The sequence below is a fragment of the Dama dama genome, chromosome 27 (assembly GCF_033118175.1).
Source record: "Dama dama isolate Ldn47 chromosome 27, ASM3311817v1, whole genome shotgun sequence".
NCBI lineage: Eukaryota > Metazoa > Chordata > Mammalia > Artiodactyla > Cervidae > Dama > Dama dama.
Genome location: NC_083707.1, coordinates 23,816,075 through 23,831,134, shown reverse-complemented (window position 1 = coordinate 23,831,134; position 15,060 = coordinate 23,816,075). Strand labels below are relative to the sequence as shown.

General features: G+C 37.9%; 1 protein-coding gene across 1 annotated transcript in view; it reads left to right on the top strand.

The window, feature by feature from the left end:
* DTNA (dystrobrevin alpha) overlaps positions 1-15,060 on the top strand; it is a 420,552-nt gene that overhangs the window by 99,309 nt on the left and 306,183 nt on the right. The gene's annotated exons all lie outside the window — the stretch shown is intronic.

Below are 15,060 nucleotides of genomic sequence, written 5' to 3'. Positions count from 1 at the left end.
TGGTAGGGAGGGTGTCAAGGATGTGGACATCTTCCCTCACTTTTTTTGAGCTTTATTTTTTAATTGGAGTGTATTTGTTTTACAATATTGTGTTAGTTTCTGCTGTACAACAGTGTGAGTCAGCTATAAGCATACATACGTCCCCTCCCTCCTGAGCCTCCCTCCCTCCCACTTTTGTCCCATGATGGAACACAAAGAAAAGAATGATATTTGTATGACTTCCAAAAGGCTGTTTCTTACCCATCCCACGTGGAAGCCACAGACAATAAAGAATCCATGTATTGTCACACCTGTGAACCTTCCAAACTTGCTGGCTGTCTGGAAACTCTCCTGCCCATCTTATGTGCTAAGATCTCTTTTTCTTTGTACCAGGCATCTAGGCTTTGGTCCAAGAGATGCATCCTGCCTGGAGAGATCACCCCTAAATGCACCCCACCCCAAGTTTGTTGCTGGTCACTAATTGTGTGTGTGTGTTGGGATGAACAGTATTAAAGGGGGTTGCTTGACTTTATATAACCACTGTAGATTTGTATTTCTCTTTTCATTCAATTTTTACTTAATGTATTTTGTATCTTTTTTTTGTATCTTTTTTATTTGTAAGTCTTCTTGATGAATTGATTTTTTTTTACTATGAAATGTCCTTCTTAATTCCTGATAATATACCTTGTCTTGATGTCTAATATGTCCAATGTGTTTTAGTATAGGCGTACCAACATTTTCTGATATATCTTTTTGCTTTGTTTTACTTTCAACCAATCTGTGTTTTTATATTTAAAGTGTATTTCTTTTTAAAAAGCATATACTTTGGTCATTCTCTTTTATACTGTTTGATAATGGAGTGTTTATTCCACTTATATTTAATGTAGTGTTTGCTATCATTGGGTTAAAGCCCACCATCTTGATATTTGTTTTCTCTTTGTATCTGTTCTTTGTTATTGTGTCCCTTATTTCTTTGCCTTCTTTTGAGTTAACTAAATGTTTTACCATCCCGTTTTTATCTGCTCTATTGATTTTTTAACTATATTTCAGTGGAATTTTTTTCAGTAGTTGTTTCCTGAGATTTTACAATATGCATCTTTAACTTATTTCCTTTCTTCAAGTAATATTACTTAAAGGATAGTCTTAAAAACCTTACAAAAGTATAATTCCCTTTACTTATTTGCTGCCCTTATTTTTCTTTTTATCATATATTTATTTACTCATAGGTAATAAACACAAAATATATTATTTTTGCTTTAAATAGTCATTAAGTTTTCAGATATATAGATGATCAGTTTTCAAAGGTCTTTGATACTTACCTAGATATTTATTCATTTATCCATTCTAGTGCTTTTCTTTTTGTAGATCTAAGATTTCATGAGGAATAATTTCCTTTCACCTTGTAAAAAAAGTCCTTTCTCATTTCTTATCATGCATATTTTTCGTAAATACATTCTCTCAACTTCTTTTTTACAGTGTTGTGCTGGTTTCTGCTGTACAATGTGAATCAGCAATATGAGACTCCCTCTTGAGCCTTTCTCCCACCACCCTATTCCACCCCTCTAGGTCATCACAAAGTACCAAGCTGAGCTCCCTCTGCTATGCAGCAGCTTCCTGCTAGCTATTTTATACATGGTGGGGTATCTATGTCAATACTTCTCTCTCAATTCGTTCCCCTCTCCTTTCCCCAATGCGTCCACAAGTCCTTTCTCTATGTTTGTGCCTCTATTCCTGTCCTGCAAATAAGTGCATCAGTACCATCTAGATTCTATATATATGCGTTAATATATGATATTTGTTTTTCTCTTTCTGGCTTCACTCCATATGACAGTTTCTAGGTTCATCCACATCACTCCGACTGACTCAGTTCCATTCCTTTTAACGGCTGAGTAATATTCCATTGTATATACGTACCACATATTCTTTATCCATTCTCTGTCATTGGGCATCTAGGTTGCTTCCATGCCTTGGGGATTGTAAATAGTGCTGCAGTGAACATTGTGGTACATGTGTCTTTTTGGGATTCCCTCAACTTTTGCCAGTCTTTTTTTCACCCTCATACCAAACAATACTTTTGCTGAACAGAAAAGTCTATGTTAACAGGTGCTTTCCTTCAGGACTTTGCACTTATTTCTTTTGGCATCCATTATTTTAGATGAAAAATCAGACATTATTCTCAGAGCTATTCTCTGAATATGATGTCTTTTTTCTCTGACTGCTTATAAGATTTACTTTCTATCTGTTTCATAGCAGCTTAATTATAAAGTTCCTGAGCATGTTGTTGTTATTGGTTGTTTGGTTGGCTGGTTGATGTCTTTGTTTTTCTTTACATTTACCCTGCTAAGGTTTCACTTAGATTTTTTTGTACATGGATTGAATTCCTTCAGTTTTTGACAATACTTATCTATGATCTCTTCAAATATTTCTTTTTCTCACATCCTTCTGGAGGTACAATTGCACATATGCCAAATCATTCAATATTGTGTTACAATCACAGATTTTCTGTTCTATTTTTCTTTTTTTTCGAATTTGGATGATTTTATTGACTTGTCTTAAATTTTACTAATCCTTTCTTCTGCTGTGTTTGGTCTACTATTCAGTCTACTGAATGGATCCTATATTTATGATACTATAATTTTTATCATTTCCATTTGATTCTTTCTTATTGTACGCATATCTCTGCTGAAATTCCCCAAATGTTACATGTGTACCTCCCATGTTTCCAGTATATCTTTTTAACATATTTGGGTCATTTTTTTTTTCTTTTTCATTTCCTTTTTTTGGCTACACCACACAGCTTGTGGGATCTTAGTTCCTCAACCAGGGATCAAACCCATGCTCTGTGCAGTGGAAACATGGAATACCTAACCACTGGACTACCAGGGAATTTTCTAACATATTTAATATTTATCTGCTGAGTTCAGCATTTGGGTCATCTGTGGGTCTGTTTGAATTGCTTATTTTTAAATTTTCATTAGGGGAGTTACATTTTTCTGATTCTTTGTGTGTTCTGTATTTTTTTAAAATTATATATCAGCCTTCATGGGTAAAAGAATAGTAGTAAATAATATGCCAGTAAAGGGCTAACTCCTATTAACCATGCTGCTAATATGCATGTGTGTCTGCACTGGGAGTGGCTGGTATATGCGAGGGACTGAATCAATCTAGTATGTGCTAGATCTGAACCTGGGCTTTGCTACAGCCTTAAATTCAGTTCATCATTGGTTTTAGATGTACTGAAGTAAGAAATGAGGCCTTTCCTTTAGCTAGACTGAGCTTGGCAATGCCCCAGAGGTTCTTCATCCCTAGACTAACAACCAGTATTTCTGAGTGAGTAAAAGTCACTCAGTCGTGTCCAACTCTTTGCGACCCCATGGACTATACAGTCCATGGAATGCTCCAGGCCAGAATACTGGAGTGGGTAGCCATTCCCTTCTCCAGGGGTTTTCCCAGCACAGGGATCAGACCCAGGTCTCCCACATTGCAGGCAGATTCTTTACCAGCTGAGCCACAAAGGAAGCAATATTCCTAAGCTACAGGAAATCTCTCCCTCCTTTTTACTCCAGCTCCAAACTGTTCAGGCTTAAAGACATCTTTGTCCACCATGTTGCCCTGATCTCCAGCCACGGGAGAGCGGCTGCAGTGAACAGTGAAGACCTCAGGCACCTTGACGGGATCTTGGTCTGCTCTCCTGCCCTGCCCCTCCCTGCCTCAACTGTCAGGAAGACTCAGTGAAAGCCTGCAGGAAAGAGCGGACTGTCAGATACTGCTTCTCTCTGCGGTTGGGGCACCTCAGGGTTCTCATCCATGACACCAGCCCATTTTCACCTGTTAAAAGTGTGCTAACAATTAAACTGGTTGTCCTTCCATCCCCCTTGCTCCCTGTTCCCTTGTGGTGAGGGTGTTCCTCCTTCTTACCCTGTCCCGAGGAGTGACAGAAGCTATAGTATGCTTCTCTCCAAGGAAGGTTCATCTCATCTTGGAAATCAGTTTATCGAGGTTTCTTTTGGTCTTCAATTCTTTGGTGGGTTGTGTGCATGTGTGCTAAGACGCTTCAGTTATGTTCAACTCTGCAACCCCATGGACTGTAGCCTCAGGCTCCTATGTCCATGGGATTCTCCAGGCAAGACTCCTGGAGTGGGTTGCCATGTCCTCTTCCAGGGAATCTTCCTGACCAAGGAATTGAACTCGCTTCTCTTATGTCTCCTGCATTGGCAGGCAGGTCCTTTACCACTAGCCCCATCTGTTCCTTCATACCTACTGCGTTCACCTGCTCACAAACCAGCCACCCCTAAAGCTTTAAGTTGTGCCTAGCAGAAGTAGGTCCACCTTGGGAAGCAGATCTGCAAGCAGTCTCAAGGCCTTTGGGGCAGAGTCCCAACCACCCAGAACATGCTGAAAAGAGAATTACTGCTGCTTTTTCTAATTTGCAGTTCAGTGGGGAGAAACACAGGCAAAGGAGAACTAGAGCAGCAAGGCCCTCTGAGTTGTGAGGCTGAGTGCGGGGCCTTCCCTCCTTGCTTGGTGAGGTCTGAGGGCAGTATTGATGATAACAGTATTTTGGAAACAGTTGGGAAAAGTTCACAGAGAGAGGGCCAGTATGGAAGGAAAATCGCAGATGCTAAGTATGACCTTTGACTCTTTGCCCGTGGCCAACTCTTACAGCTATAGAAATAACAGAACGTATACATTTTCCCTCCAAGAGTAGAAGGAAGTTTCAATATTGATGAAATACTCTTAGAAAAATAGGGGACAGTATATCTTCTTGAAAGCTAATACTGGTTTGGCCACAAAGTTTGTTTGGATTTTTCCATAAGATGTTATGGAAAAACCTGAACGAAATTTGTGGCTAACCCAGTATCTCCAGGTTGGCATATTATAAGGAGCAGAAGTAATGTATTAAATGAATCAAGACAAAGCTTGCCTCAAATAATGAAATATACAAACTTGACCCACATGGGAATCACTTAAAAGGCAAATCACTATCAGATTTAATTGCCTTCTAATCAAAGGCAACCACAGAACAACTGCTGTGATAAACTTAAGGTAATTTACTTGAGGTACTGAGTTAATTGATAGTTCAGGCAGAACTTCAGTTACAAAAGAAATTTATTTTCACTTTCTAAGATGCATAGTTTTTACATGTGAAGGAATTATTTATAATTATAACATTTAATTCCACAGATATCAACCAACTTCAGAATAAAAAGATAACTTTATTTTAATTAAGAGTTATTCTTCACTGTGTCTGTTATAGATAACTGGATGCTTAGCTGGGATTTAGCTGTCATTGTAGCACTGGATATAGTGTAGAAAAGTATGAAATACTATGTTACTTCCCAGCATACATGCACAAATGCTGAATTCGTTGAAATCATTTTGGAAAGAGTTGAGAGAATCTGTTTCCTTTTTAGAGCAACTCTGAAGAGTGAAGAAAAAGAATTGCAGTATATATGATGGACAGAACATGTAATTAATTCTACTCTTTCCCTCCCAACGAAATGACAGTAAACAAAAAATTCTCACTTAAAAAAAAAAGAACAGGAGAGCATGGAATACAGAGAGCTATGGACACAGTATTTGGAAAGTAGAAAGGGAATGGCTCAGTGGTACTTGATTTGGCTGAGCTGAGATGTGGAAAGCCAGGTGCCTGCGGAGGAGATGCCAACAAGACAGAAATGGAGACTCCCTCGAATCCTGGAAAGGCTCAAAAACTAGAAGGACGAGGGTACTGAAGCTGGAGTTGATGAGTGGGGCCAAAAACAGGGCTTGGTTGAAAGTCTTCAAAGGAGTAGTGGACTTCCAAATCGCTGCCTCCACCCTCTGCAGCCTGGCAACTCCCTGTCCCTCGTCTTGCAGGAGACATGTGGGAGGGGCGGGCGTTATTCTCTGGGCTGACTTAACTAGAGAGGCTGCAGACATAGCAGTATTGGGAACAGCGGTCAGTGGGGGCAAGGTGTGACACTGAAATCTGGCAGACTAAATGGAAATCTGCATGCAGAATAGCAATAAATTTGCCTCAATTTTACGCCTTCTTTTAGGGGGAAAAAAGTTATTTTATTATTTATTTGGCTGCATTGGGTCCTAGGTGCTGCACGCAGGAACTTTCGTTGTGGCACACAGGCTTAGTTGCCCTGCAGCATGTGGGATCTTAGTTCCCTGACCAGGGATCGAATCTGTGTCCCCTGCACTGGAAGGCAGACTCTTAACCACTGGACTACCAGAGAAGGCCCATTTTTCACCCAGCTTTGTTTCCAGGACACTGGCAACTGAGTTTATCCCTCCTGAATAGGACATTGGAGGGAGACTTCTCTAGAGTATCTGAGTACCCATGGGCTTGTGGGAAATCTAGTTACCCTTGAGGATGTTTCAGTGAAGGCTCAGCTTGGTCTGATCACTTTATGATAAAGTCCTGGTGCCTGTAACACATGACTTGGCAGATAGCAAAGGAATATCAGCTGTGGCAGCATGTCTCTTAACATAAAAGAGACGAAAATAAACAAACAAGAAATTGAAGGAAACAAGGATTGAAGGGAAGAGGTGAAAGCTTTTTTAAAAAGCCTGAAATGTATGTACTACCTGATATTAGAAAAGAAATTGTCCATGAAATAAAATGTGGTGTTATGAAAAACAATTAGAGCTAAATAGAATCCTTAGGAATTAAGCATATGTTAGTAGAAATAGAATATTCAGCAGAAGAGAGATGAGCAGTTATTCCACAGATGAGGTGGCAGAAAGATGCATACATGAGAAAAGATAGTAAATTTAGGGGATCCGTCTAAGGGGGTCCAACATCCAATGAAAATAAATTTAGTTTCAAAATAAAAGAGCAGAGGAAATAGAGCTCAGAAAGTGGTTACAACTAAAATAAAAATATTTGCCCAGAATTGGAGGAGATGAATAAAAGTGCCTTAAGTTTCAAACACAGTCAATGAGGGGGTGGTGGAATGGGGCAGGGAGGGTCCCACACCAATTATATGGTGTGGATATTAGAACATCAGAGATAAAGAGGAAACAATATTTGGACAAAGGAACAGAATGACTTCTAATTAACAGCACTAGGAACTACAAGACAGTGAAGACATTCCTTGAAATTTCTGAGTGAAAAGTATTTCTAAACAATGAATTCTGTAGTCAAGCTAATGATTAATGGAAGAAGAGAATTAAGGATATTTTCATGCATTCAAGTTTTCCAAAACTATATTTGTCCTGGGCATCTTTCTCTGGAAGCTGCTAGAAATTGTGCTTCTCCAACCCCCGACCAGGGGGCAGTTCATCAAGAAGGAGAGAACAAAGAATCTAGCAAAAGAGTCAAAACCCAAGAGAAGCAAAAGCCAGTCCCACCATGACAGTACAGAAGCTAATGTTACAAAAAGAACCCCTGGTGTGAAGTTGGGCAGGGAGAGGATATGCAGAAAAAATAGTTGATGTATTTGTTGGTATTCCCTGTATTTGTTGGACTTTCCTGGTGGCTCAGATGGTAAAGCGTCAGCCTACAATGAGGTAGACCTGGGTTTAATCCCTGGGTTGGGAAGATCTCCTAGACAAGGAAATGGCTACCCACTCCAGTATTCTTGCCTGGAAAATTCCATGGATGGAGGAGCCTGGTGGGCTACAGTCCATGGGGTCTCTAATAGTCGGACACGACTGAGCGACTTCACTTCACTTCACTTTGTTGGTATTAAGAGAAATGTTACGTGTCTATTGGAGAGTCTAAAAAAAAATAATGATGGGCAGGTAGAAGATTAAGCAAACAAAAATATGACACACATACCAATGTCAGAAAAAATAAAAATGTGTAAAATAAAGGAAATGGGCTCTTAGATCCCATGTGGTTTACATGTGAACAATGAATGTGTGTGCATGCATGCTAACTTGCTTCAAGTCATACCTGACTCTTTACAATCCTATGGACTGTAGTCTGCCAGGCTCCTCTGTCCATGGGATTCTCCATGCAAGAATACTGGAGTGGGTTGCCATGTCCTTCTCCAGGAGCCAAAATAATGTAATCACTGAAATTTTTGTGTAATAAAGTTGGGAGAATTAAGGAAAGGGGTGTGTGTGTGTGTGTGTGTGTGTGTGTGTGTGTGTGTAAATGAGAAGGAGGGAGAGAGAGGTTGTGATCACACATGCTGAAGGCAGTGTGTTTAAGAACTAAATCCTTATCTTCTGTAATAGGAGGATGATGAATAATGTCAACATTTGGAAAAAAAAGTTTTAAAGGGTATATGAGAGCATCATTTAGGAATATAAAGGAATTGTCATAACTAACAGTTACAAATTAAAGATGATTGTCCCTGGGATTCAAGGGCGAGGAGGGGTGGAATTGGGATGGCACATTCTTTTAAGCTCTGTCATTCTCTATGGCTTTTTAAAAATATGTGCATACTTTTTTAATGTGTTAAAGTTACACTTTTAAATAAAATGAATATGCTCTAGTACTCAGCGATTTTAGGTTGTGTTTCCAAGATGCCTGCAGGAGAAACTGTTTCTGGAAGAAATAGCAGGGTGAGTGGGACCCCAGGTCCCACTTTAGTTTCAGCTGAAGGAGCTATGCTTTGTCACTGTTAAGTTTCAGTGAACTATTTCCTTTAAACAAAGGGTTCCCTAGTGAAACAACCCCAACCCAACAAGAAAGTTTGAAAAGCACTGATGAGCCACATACTCATCTGGAGAAAAACTGCTCCCAAATAAATAGAGTAAATCTCCTGTGTATGAAGGAGTTGTGTTTCAAGAGTGCATTCATAAATCCAATTTAAACAAATTGTTGTAAGTCCAACAAAGTTAGCTTGGGTACCCAACTAACACAATTGGTGATATAGTACTTTCCTGTAATAGGTTTACAAAACTCTTCACACAATACATAAAAAACAAAAAATAAAACATTTTAAATTTTATAGTTAAGCACCTTGAAAATTACAGTAGTACAGTACAGCAGCTGACATACCAGGACATATTTGCATCTTTGAAAATCCCCCTCATACAAACTTGAAGGTTCATATGTAGGGGACTTACTGAAAGTCAAATATAATAATCACCGGACTCCGTGCAGCTTGTCTATAATCTTTTGTGATGTATAATAGAATTTTCCTACTTCCAATTCTTGATAAATCTCTAGAAGCTTTGAGTGGAACCAATATGAATTGTACATGTGATTATGAAAATGTACACTGATTGGAAGTGATGACATTAATTACATTTTCATTTTGCTCCCAAACCAAATGGTACCCTCACTTCTTGAAAGGCATCAGGTATGCTCATGCCACCAGAGCTCAAATAGTGGTATAATAAGGTATATCTGTCTGTCCCTAGGATGAGGTTGGATATTCTAATTTTGCCTAGTAATTATGATATATTTATGATTATGCTCTAACTGGGGTTGCTTTTGGTCCCTCAAAGGAAAAATACCCCTACCCGAGCTTAAAGGGAAAGGTCCAAGTAAAATCTCTACTTTTGAAAATGAAGATAAATGTATATCTTTTGTAAATCTGGAATGTTGATTTTTTCTGGGCTATAGAGCTTCACCAAAACAAACAAAAAAAAAGATACTTAATGAGTTTGATTTGGGGAAAGATCAAATGCTGAAATAGATTCTCCTGAGAAAGTTACTCCCTCATCCACCAGTGTCTATTTCTCTCTTCCCCTCCCACCACTTGCACACAACTTGAAGTGTTGTACCTCTTTTGTGGGCTTCCATTATTTCTCAGTCTAATATAACTGAGAACTTTTTTGAAAAATAACTATATATAATTTTTATAAAGTTTATATAAATAGAATATAAAATATACTTATTCATTTAATGTATTTTATACATTCTTATGTCTCATTTTATGTTGACAACACTCTTGGAAATTTGTATAATCACTCACTTTGTAGAGATGAGGAAATAGTGGCTGTTGAAATTTGATCTGTCCCAGGTTGCATGGTTAGCAGAGAGAAACGCAAAAAAAAAAAATCTATATTTTCTAATTACCATTCATTCTACTTGGGCCAATCACCTCTTAATTAATAGAAAGACTAATCTTTATCAAAAGCATACACATAACATAAAAATTTCCAGATTACACATACAGGATGACCAATGAATCCTGATTTGCCTGGTATTTTCCTCATTTAGTTCTATTCACACTGGGATGGTTGGTCGCTTTACATGTAGTGCTCAACCTAAGAGGCTGTAATAGCTACTTTTTATGGCAACTAAGAGAGATATAAGAAACGAAATGCAAGTAGAGAAAAATCATCAAAATATTTATTTAGACAAGGGTGAAGATGATTTCTGACCCATATCAAAGAAAATCAATTTTAGTAACTACGGCAGTACCACAAAACAATTACCACAACTTTTCAAAAACTTTCATGTAAGTAAATTTATCTGTAGCTTCAAGATCCCTGTCAATATCCAAAAGACACACAAATATGACACTGCCAAATCTTGAAAAATAAAATGTTCCATAGGAAGAAATCACATTTTAAACACAGCAGTGTGTCCATGTCCATCTCAAACTCCCTAACTGTCCCTTTCCCCTTCCTTTCCCCCTGGCAACCATAAGTTCAGTTCTTTAAGTCTGTGAGTCTGTTTCTATTTTGTGAGTAAGTTCATGTGTATCATTTGTTTTTAGATTCCACATGTAAGGGATGTCATACGATATTTTTCCTTTTCTGTCTGATTTACTTGACTCAGCCTGACACTCTCTAGGTCTACCTATGTTGTTGCGAATGTCATTATTTCATTCTTTTAAGTGGCTGAATAATATTCCATTGTATATATGTACTACATCTTTATCCATACCTCTGTCAATAGACATTGCTTCCATGTCTTGGCTATTGTAAACAGTGCTGCAGTGAACATTGGGAGGTATGTATCCTTTTGCATCTTGTTTTTCTCCAAATATATGCCCAGGAGTGGGATTACAGTGTCATATGGTAGCTCTATTTTGTTTTTTAAGGAACCTCCATACTGTTCTCCATAGTGACTGTACCAGTTTACATTCCCACCAACAATAGAGAAGGGTTCCTTTCTCTCCACACCCTCTCCAGCATTTACTATTTGTGGATTTTCTGATGATAGTCATTCTTGCGGGTGTCAGGTGATATCTCATTGTGATTTTGATTTGCATTGCTCCAATAATTAGCAATGTTGAACATCTTTTCATGTGTCTCTTGGCCACCTGTATGTCTTCTTTGGAGAAATCTCTGTTTAGGTCTTCTACCCACCTGTTTATTAGTTTATTTGTCCTGATGCTGTTAATTGTAATGAACTATTTGTAAATTTTGGAGATTAATCCTTTGTCAGTCTCATCATTTGCATATATTTTCTCCTAGTCTGTGGGTTGTCTTTTGTTTTATTTCCTTTGCTGTGCAAAAGCTTTTGAGTTTTAGTAGGTCCCATGTGTTTGTTTTTTCTTTCATTTCCATTATTCTGGGAAATGGATTGAAAAAGATATTGCTGTAGTTTATGTCAGAGAGTATTTGGCCTGTGTTTTCCTCTAGGGGGTTTATACTGTTTGGTCTTATATTTAGGTCTTTAATCCATTTGGAGCTTATTGCTTACTTTTGTGTATAGTGTTAAAGAATGATCTAATTTCACTTTTTTACATATAGCTGTCCAGTTTTCCTGGCACCATTTGTTGAAAAAACTGTCTTTCCCATATTCTGTAGTCTTGCCTCCTCTGTCATAGATTAATTGACCATAAGTGAATGGGTTTATTTCTGAGTTTTCTGTCCTGTTCCATTGATCTATATTTCTGTATTTGTGCCTGTACCATGCTCTTTTGATGATTGTAGCTTTGCAGTATAGTGTGAAGTCTGGGAGCATGATTCCTCCAGCTCTGTTTTTCTTTCCCAAGATTTCTTTGACTATTCTAGGTCTTTTGTGTCTCCATACAAATTTTTATATTTTTAGTTCTGGTTCTGTGAAAAATGCCAGTTTTAATTTGATAGAGATGGCATTTAATCTTTACATTGCCTTGGGTTTTACAGTTATTTTGACAATATTGATTTTTTCCAATCCGTGAACACGATATGTATATCTTTCCATCTGTTTGTATCTTTTTTTATTTGTTTCATCAGCATCTTATAATTTTCTGAGTACACATCTTTTGTTTCCTTAGGTAGGTTTTTTCCTAGGTATTTTATTCTTTTAGATGCAGTGGCAATGGAATTGTTCCTTGAATTTCTGTTTCTGATCTTTTGTTGTTAGTGCATAGAAATGTAACAGATTTCTGTGTATTAATTTTGTAGCTGCAACTTTACTGAATTCATTTATGAATTTTAGTAGTTTTCTGGTAGCATCTTTATGATCTTGTATGTATAGTATCATGTCATCTGCAAACAGTGACAGTTTAAATTCTTCTTTTCCAATTTGGATTTCCCTTACTTCTTTTTCATCTCTAATTGCTGTATCCTGGACTTCCAAAACCATGTTTAATAGTGGTGAGAGTGGACATCCTTATCTTGTTCTGGATCTTAGAGGAAATGCTTCAGCTTTTCACCATTGAGTATGATGTTACCTGTATGTTTGTCCTATAAGGCCTTTATTATGTTGCGGTGCAGTCCCTCTTATGCCCACTTTCTGGAGAGTTTTTATCATAAATGGGTACTGAATTTTGTCAAAAGCTTTTTCTGCATCTATTGACATGATCATATTGATTTTTGTTCTTCAGTTTGTTGATGTGGCATATCATATTGATTGATTTGTGGATATTGAAAAATCCTTGCATCCCGAAGATGAATTCCACTTGATCATGGTGTATAATCTTTTTAATGTAACATTGGATATAGATTGCTAGTATTTGGTTGAGGATTTTTGCACCTACGTTTATCAGTGATATTGACCTGTGATTTTCTTTTTCTGTGTGTTATCTTTGCCTGATTTTGGTGTCAGGGTGATGATGGCCTCACAGAATGAGTTTGGAAGTTTTCCTTCCTCTGCAATTTTTTTGAATCATTTCAGAAGGATAGAAATGTTAACTATTCCCCAAATGTTTGATAGAATTCGCCTGTGAAGCCATCAGGTCCTGGACTATTGTTTGTTGGGAGTTTGGATAACCAACAAGGACCTACTGTATAGCACTTGGCACTCTGCTGAATGTTGTGTGATAGCCTGGATGGGAGGGTAGTTTGAGGGAGAGTGGATACATGTATACACATGGCTGAGTCCCTTCACTGTTTACCTGAAACTGTCACAACATTGCTAATCAGTTATACCCCAATAAAAATTAAGAAGTTTTAAAAAATAAAATGACAAGTGAAATGAGAAAAAAAGAAGAAATCACAAAACACAGCCAGATATCCTAGGATCAGATATCCTAATCTCCCCTTTAGATCTGCTGTCTTCAAAGATTACCACATCCAAAGGTGCCATTCCCCAGTCTGGTGAGCAATCTGGTCCCTGTTTCTCTGGTGTGCCAGATGCTATTCCCCTGTCCCTTCCCTGTTCTCATTGGTTCCTTTAAGATCACTTTTTTTCTTGAATATTTCTCTCCATCTCCTTTCTTCATATCAATATAAGCCCCTTTAAGCTCTTCATTTGTGTCTCTTTCCACATTGGAGAGCCTCCCCCATTCCCTCACATCCCCCAACCCCAAATTCCCAACCCACTGGCCACACAAGAGATCCTGAGAAGAGAAATACAGTAAGTTCCCTATGTACAAAAAAATTCCATTTCAGAAGCATAATTATAAGTCCAGTTCATTCATAAGTGAAACATAGTTTGCCTAGGTACCCAACTAACACAACTGGCTATATAGTACTGTACTATAATAGGGTTATAATACTTTTCACACAGATAATACATTAAAAAAACAAACAGAAAATAAAACATTTTTAATCTTAACAGAACAGTACTTTGAAAGGTATAGTACAACAGCTGGAATATAGGGGCTGGCATCAGGGAAAAAGGCAAGAAGAGTTATGGACTGGAGGAGGGAGAGGAAGTGAAAGATGGCAGAACTGAAGGATCACGAGCATTAGGAAATGGAGGGCAAGCTGCACGTGACAATGTACGCCAGACATGTAAACTAACTTACATGATGGGATATGCAAACATAGGTTCACATCTTTGAAAGTTCATAACTTGAGTTTGTATGAAGGGGACTTAACGTAGAGATGCCTCTCCAAAGACGAAGAGGAGACAGAGAATGAGGAAGGACTGCAGTTATTTTTATTTGAATATTGTGTGTGTGTGTGTGTACCCATAAACCATTTTGATAGGATTCCTTCTGGTCTTTATCTTTCTTTCCTGGGCCCACAAATAATCTAATATAGTTGATATATGATGGTGCATGTATGTTTAGATGCTATAATTTTTAACCTAAGTATTAACCCATGTCTTTCTGTTGTCATCAAACAATCATTGTCTCCAGTTTTTCTCCACCAAATATGATATTATAATTAGTAAATTTATACATATGGTGCTTTCCATAATTAGGGCTATTTTCATACCATAGGCATTCAAAAATCAATGTCCATGGCATCCAATTTTGAAGTTGATTGGCATTTAGTAAGATTATACAGAGCAAGCTGCTGCTTTGAAACCCTTCCATATCTGTTGTTAGAACCCATCTATGTATAGTTTTTCTACTTTTTTTTCTTGGGCAGTGTCTATTTTAACTACTTTTCAACAACTACTACTTGGGTTTATTATTTTTTTCTGCAGGGGAAAAAAACATGATTTATTCCCTCCCTCACAAAAAACAAACTCACCTTTTTAAAATTTATTTGAATTGGAGGATAATTGTTTAACAGTGTGTTGGTTTCTGCTGTTCAACAACATGAATTGGCTATAAGTATATGTGTGTCCCCTCCTTCTTGAGCCTCCCTCCCACCCATACCCCATCCTGCCCTTCCAGGTTATCACAGACAAACTCACTTTTGCATAAAGAATGTCTTAATCCATTCAGGCCACTGTAACAATATACCATGGATTGAGTGGCTTATAAACAACTGAAATAAACAATGGAAATTTATTTCTCACAGTGTGAAGTCTGGGAGTCCAAAATCAAGATGCCAACAGATTTGGTGTTTGATGAGGGCCTGCTTCCTGGCTCATTGAAGGCCATCTCTTTGCTGTGTTGTCTCTGG